The sequence below is a fragment of the Limulus polyphemus genome, unplaced genomic scaffold, assembly GCF_000517525.1.
Source record: "Limulus polyphemus unplaced genomic scaffold, Limulus_polyphemus-2.1.2 Scaffold280, whole genome shotgun sequence".
NCBI classification, from domain to species: Eukaryota; Metazoa; Arthropoda; class Merostomata; order Xiphosura; family Limulidae; genus Limulus; species Limulus polyphemus.
Window position 1 is genome coordinate 129,145 of NW_013665890.1, and position 7,231 is coordinate 136,375.

Here is a 7,231-nt window from a genome sequence, read left to right on the forward strand (position 1 = left end):
CCCACCGCCAACTCTTGGGCTACTCTTTTAACAACAACACATTAACACCTTATAACGCCCCCACGGCTGAAAGGGGCGAGCATGCTTGGTGTAACGGGGATTCGAACCCGCGACCCGCAGATTGCGAGTCGAGCGCCCTAACCACCTGGCCATGCCGGTCCCAGTGCCATGGAAGAGTGACTCCACGATATTTTAATATCACTATGTCGTTCTCACTGCGTGCGCCACTAAGAATTTTTACAAAATACATCGCGTGCCATTATGACTGAATTCCATTGTATCATTTTTTTAACGTACTGCACTTTTTTAATTGGATATTTCTGGGTCATTTATATTAAATGTCACAGCTAAATTCTGTCTGAATCCACTTCGTAACATTTTTCATTGAATACTAACGTTTTACTTCAGTGAATATAATGCAATATGTTAATTGGATTCCGCTGTATGATTGTACTTTGTTTGAATATCGTTATAATGACAAGTATTTATAGGATTTAATTTTGGGCATCTTAACTTTTAACATATATTTCCTTAAAAACGAATGTCTGTCTTCTTTCAGAAATTATGTTTCTACTATTCGTGATATAACTCCTACTAACAGTTATGAGTCACTCTGATAATATAAAACTAATCCCTACTAACAGTTATGAATCACTCTGATAATATAAAACTCACTCCTATTAACGGTTATGAATCACTCTGATAATATAAAACTAATGACAATAGACCGAAAACTGACTGTGTGTCGAGGGAGTAAACTCACAATGATTGTATTACGCCTTTCTCTCTGTTTTTTTAAATTCTCCTTATTCCTAATCTTCACACCACATGATTTCCAGACACTTCAATCACCAAAACTACTCTACAAATAAGGTTATCAAGTGTACTGTATACATGCTGTAGTTAGATGTAACACATCATCAACACTACTGTACAGATAACGTTATCAACTGTACTCTACACACGCTTTAGTTGGATTCATAATATCATCACCACAACTACTGTATAATAAGATAACTCTATCAACTGCACTATATACACGCTTCAGCTGGATGCACCGCCGGATCGCACTAGGTTAACAAGTGTAATGAAATACTTAACTCACTCTAGACTTACTTGGCCTTTGCTTCTGCAGTGTAGCGTTTTGTTGGAGAATTCATGTATAGATGTTCTTTTCCATTATTAGTAATGCCACTATATTAACATATTAATGTATAATAACTTACCAACAGTGACGTCTCTCAATAGTAGTACCAGGGATAATTAAAACTTCTGCTAAAAGTTGTAAAGATGCCAAGCATTCGCCTGATTTATTTACTTGAATTATATATATGTAAAAGTTTTCTACACACCTTTTGCACTTGTTTACTTCCGTCTAAACAATTGAGTTCTACAAGAAACTTTATATAAAATTTTATCTACATATTGAAAATGTAAATGTCAATAAAACACGGTGAAATACTATCTATACCCAACTGCATATATCACAAATGCTTAACTCTATAAAACTTTAGGTTACACAGTTTACCTATTGTGATTGGGTAAATGTTATTGGTATATTTATATTAAAAATGAAAAATTAAGTAACCCTGCTTCAGAAGGCCTGTCATAAACTTACAAACTTATCCTCATTATATCTCTTGGTGGGTTATCGATAAGTTTATTGACTTACAACGTTAAAACCCCAGATCCAATTCCTTGCGGTAGACGGAACACAGATAGCCCATTGAGTAGCCTTGCGCTTAAAAAAAGTACCACAACAGCAATATCTTCATTATAAATATATTCATTTTGTTGGGGATTGCCAGATATAGCTACGAGTCTACGAAACGTTAAATTACTTATATTGAAAGAACATGCAACAGTTACTTTGATTAAGATATTTAACAATAAATATTATCAATATAACCTGATTTACTTTGATATTGTTGTCAAGGTGTAGATTTTTTGTTTCGTAAGCACTATAAGTAGTAAACTCTGGCATTTGACTCGAAAGTATCTGTTTCACGGAACACAAATTTCTAAATAATTACTTACCAAAGTACACTCTTTGGAAGGAAGCTTGTATAATGCAATGTTGCATAATATAATATAATGTTGCATAATCCTAAAATATTTCAAACATTTAATGTACTCTTTCGTATAGATACTGGTGCAGCATGAATATATAGTGAGAATTGTTGTTTCCCACACTTTATCAATGCCCTATATGTGTGTATTAAAAACCATAGAACAAAACTCCGTTATTTATTTATTATTGTTATTTTATAGTTGTTATATAAAATAGTCTAATGATGTCGCATACCGTACTTTGAATAAAATAGTAATTTTACTGGAAGTGTGCCGGAAATATGTTTAAGAAGTTCTTATTTCAATTATCTACATTAATCAAATTTCATGGTGCTTAAAATTATTTTTTCGATTGTATCATAATAAAATATAAAATAAACAGCAGAAAAACGTGTGACGAAGAACGATTATTATTATTAGTATTAATATTAATTATTTCCTGCGCTCGTTATACGCCAGATGTATAAAACTTGGCATGGCTCGACTTACAATATGCAGGCAGTGCGATCGAACCCTGTCACCGAACATGCTCGCCCTTTCAGCATTGGGGGCATTATAATGTGTTGATCTGTCCTACTTTTCGTTGGTAAAAAGTAGCCTAAACTTTGGTGATGGGTGCTGTTGACTAATTGCCTTCTCTGTAGCCTATCACTCACAAATTAGGGACGGCTAGCGCATATAGCCCTTGTGTAGCCTTTCACGAAATTCAACAAAACAATTATAGAGACATATAAGTGTTCCGTGATATTCAGAACCAACTCACGTAGAAGCGACAGCACAGTTGTTGAGAGTTGATGTGTAATTGTAATGTAAATCTAAATATGCTTTAAACATTTTACAGAAAATATTCAATTACAGAGTCTTATTATTTCCAGATGAGTTTTAGGTTGATATATATTTACGTGATGCTACAACATAATTAAGAGTTACAGTCTAGCTAGTAACGATAACTGTGACGATTTGTAAAATAAGTCGTGAAAAGTCATTTTAGACCATTTATTTTAATACTAAACAAAATATTTCCTTTTTGTTTTGCAGGTAACAGTACCAACGTAATTACATAATTTGTGTGTTTGCGAGAGTGTGTTTCAAAATCGAATAGACTGTTATATAATGTGATTTAAAATATTCCGCAAAAGAGAGAAAAATACATATATTTTCCTTTTCTTGACTGTTCATTATTAGCTACGTTCTGTGAGGAGTGAACCTACGAACTTTCAAGGACACAAGTTCGTAATGCTATAATCTGTGTAAAGAGCAAAGTGCCTTGTAATATTATTTTGGACTAAGTGTTTCCAAGAAATGGATGGGAAAAAGCTACTTATTGTTGTCTACTATAAGCATTAAATAGCCACACAAAGTTACCATGGCAAACGATAGGTGTCGCAAAACGGTAAGCCCATCATTTTTTTTCCATTTGTGAAAGAAGATACAATTAACTGGTTGTAAATTGGACAAAAAGCTTTTTCTTGTTGACTCATCTTAAGGAGCCAGAAAAGGGAATAAATTGTAAAAGAAGTGACTTAGGAAAGAAGAAAATTCTCTGTTCTTCTTACTTCTCAAGCAATTAGAAAGGAAAGGCACGTTGAAGAAACATTTACTTGAAGAAAGAAACATTTTAGACGTTTGAAATCTCTGCGTTGTGATATTTATTTGTTCGTTTGCAAGGTATCTAAAAACGTAATTTTATATTACTTACATGATGTCCAAGAACGATTGTTTAGAGATTCAGACATTATGAGAGAAGTAAAAAAAAAACAGTCATCGCCATCATTGCGGAGCTTTGGCTTTCTTTTAAATAAATAAAATCGCACGATAGTTTTCGTGTCAATTCTTCTACATTTGTTGTCGATTAAAAATAAAGTTAGCTGGTCTTAATGAACGTCACATCGGGCATTCCTTATAAAATCTTTCGAATTGTTTGTAATGATTTACAAAAATAAAATTTTCATGTTTCGAATATCAAACACTATTGTACATTTTACACTTTATGCAGCCTATATAATTTGTTTTTGTAGTTGAATTCATTTCATTATCAAAGCAAATCAATGTTACTAACCTTTTGACATAGACTTAGCAATTAAGTATTTAAAAGATTGAAAATGAGCCTTAATATATAAAGTGGAATCTGATATTTGAATGTTGTCGAGCAAGGTTTAGTTAAGCCTATAGCCTATTGCAAATCTTAAACCACAAAGACAGATTTCAATGTAATATATGATCATCAGTTGGTTAGCTAATTAAGTCACAAAGAAACCCAGGTTTTAGGGTCCACGTTGATATTCTTCTATTGCAATCTACATGATAAAGTTTTATTTCATCATTGAACTTTCTTTAGATATTTTTCTTAGCTTTTCTTCTTTGTAAGTGTAAACGGTGAACTATGATTTTTAAGAGAGTTTGTTTTAGGTTCAACAATTTGATGATTACACGTTTGCTTATCAAGTATGAGAGAAATTTTTTAAACATAAATAGTTATGTGCGTTCTCAATCAAAAGCGTCATCGGAGCCCAGTTCTGAGATTCCTAAGTACTTTGGCTATTGGCCAGGAGGAGGTTTCCTTAGATGCAGCTTGTATACTTCTCACGGCTAATGGAGCAATATAGTATACGGATTCAGCTAACCAGGCAAGATGTTTGTTGCACTTCTATAAAACTTTCTTGTATTATACTCATATACACCCATAACTTTCTCTTCTAGCTGAAAGCACATTACAGTAGTTTCTCAATTGCAGGAGAGTTATCGTCAAATGGTAAAACGCTATCAATTATCAATCAACAAATATTTGTTTTCATTATTTCAACTCCGTGAAGTATACGTGCATTTTTGTCCGTTTGTTATGCCAAAAGTAAGAGAAATGAATTATTATATTTTTTGTGACGGAATACAATTTATATATACTCGTGTATCTAATACAATGATATATTCTGTATAGGTAAAAATCAAGTGGCTTGTGATAAAAACACATTTGTTAAGTTGTTGTCAAACATAAAAAGGTGCTTCTAAGAACCCATGAGTGAAAGCATAGGAGAATGTGTTATAATATGTCAATCACACTACATATGTCATATCCAGTGTCGACGAGGCTTTTCGCCCAATACCAGAGCTCATCAATTCTCACGAACAACGACTGTTTATGGTGTGACCAAGACTAAGCAAGTGAAATGTAATTATTATGAATTTAATTTTTAAGACACTTACAAATCAGATCTTTAGGGTAATAATTAATAACACCAACTTTATTTAATTTATTCTAATTTTAAGTTAAACAAGAATGTTTATATTATTTAGATTATAGTAGAAGAAGTGCTTAGCATGTTCCTGAGCTAATTACTGGACGCGTGCTATGTGTATTTTAAATTAAGATTAGTCTTTAGTGTTAGAAAATATTCGGTATAATTGGTAGTGTTCTCTTCCTACCTTCAATTAAAAAGTTTTCATCTTTGCTCCATGGAAAAACTACTACTAGTTAACGCTCTCCGGGTCATTGTAATCTTCATGTTTTAGATATAAGTCGTAAATTTAATTTATGTACAAGCTGATGTGCACACCACAACCATTTATAGCAAGTTGTAGACATTCAGAGGAACAGAATGAATTGCGAGCCTTGTCACGCAGAGAAATATTTTAATGCAGATGCTTCTACAAAGGTACGATGTTAATGAATAAAAGCAGTTGGCGCAATAATACAAAGCAAAATAGTTCACATGTATTCTTACTTTTTTTGAGAAGCAGCAAGCACCAACAACTCACTTTATATCTCAGAATGTGACGATCTTAACCACTGTTGATTGTGTCTAGAATTTGATTAATGTAATGCACTTGAAATGTTTTAACTCTTAATCTATTGTATATTTCCTGGAGCTCAGAAGAGAACCTCCGTCTCATAATCTTTCATTGGGTGGGTAAGCAAGTGTCGTAGATTATTTCTGTGCTCTACTAGCAAATGTGTATTGAGCTCAAAAGACGTTTCACCATGTTTTCAGTAACTAAATTGAATGAATTTAAAGCGGCGCAGCTATTTACATAGAACTAATTCTTATGTCAATATATTCATCATTCTCATATATACTCAAAATAGAACTTTAAGCTTGCGTTTCCTAGTTTTAGTGTAAATAAACAAATGGCAACTTCCATAAATTGATCTTGATCTTCTTGTAAGACCTTCTTCCTAAATTCAAGATAAGAAGCTTGTCACTTTACAAAGGAAAGTCGTTTCATATCACTTTGAACTATAACGGTCATTTATCTCTTAATTAAAAAACATAATCACAGTATAGCTGTCGAATTAATCCGGTTTCATATGTAATTAACGGATGTGGTATGAACAAAAAAGTAGTAATATAAAACATCTATAAAGGCAGTCTAATAAAAAACATGATATACAGAGAGTTTTGTGTGTACAGGTTTATTTAGTTTGGAATAACTTTTTCTGTGTTTTGTCCTGGATATATTTTTTTCATTTTATGTATAGAATTATTTATGTCATTTGAAGTAGCTTTTCCCAGACTTTTATCCTGAAAATACAGTTTTATTTAGTGTATATGTTTGTTTCGTTAACAAAAAACTTTTTTCTTTGTTTTGCCCTGGATATATTTTTTAATTTTGTGCATAGGTTTATTTATGTCATTTGAAGTAACTCTTTTTTTTTCTTTTTCCTGCTCTATATTGAAAATAGCTTAATTGTCACGGCCATTGATTTACATCATACATGTCTGTATATTCTTTGTATTATTGGTAAGCTTCCAAAACTTTTCTTTTTTTTTGGGGGGGGGGGAGGTGGTGGCCAAACCGCTTAATATGATTCATTGTAAAAAAAGCTGTATATTCGCAAAACTATTTTGTATAATTACATAATTATAATTATATAATTAGAATTACATAATTATAATTATATAATTAGAATTACATAATTAGAATTACATAATTATAATTATATAATTAGAATTACATAATTATAATTATATAATTAGAATTACATAATTATAATTATATAATTTGAATTACATAATTATAATTATATAATTTGAATTACATAATTAGAATTATATAATTTGAATTATATAATTAGAATTACATAATTATAATTAAACAATTTGAATTACATAATTAGAATTATATAATTAGAATTACATAATTATAATTAAACAATTTGAATTAC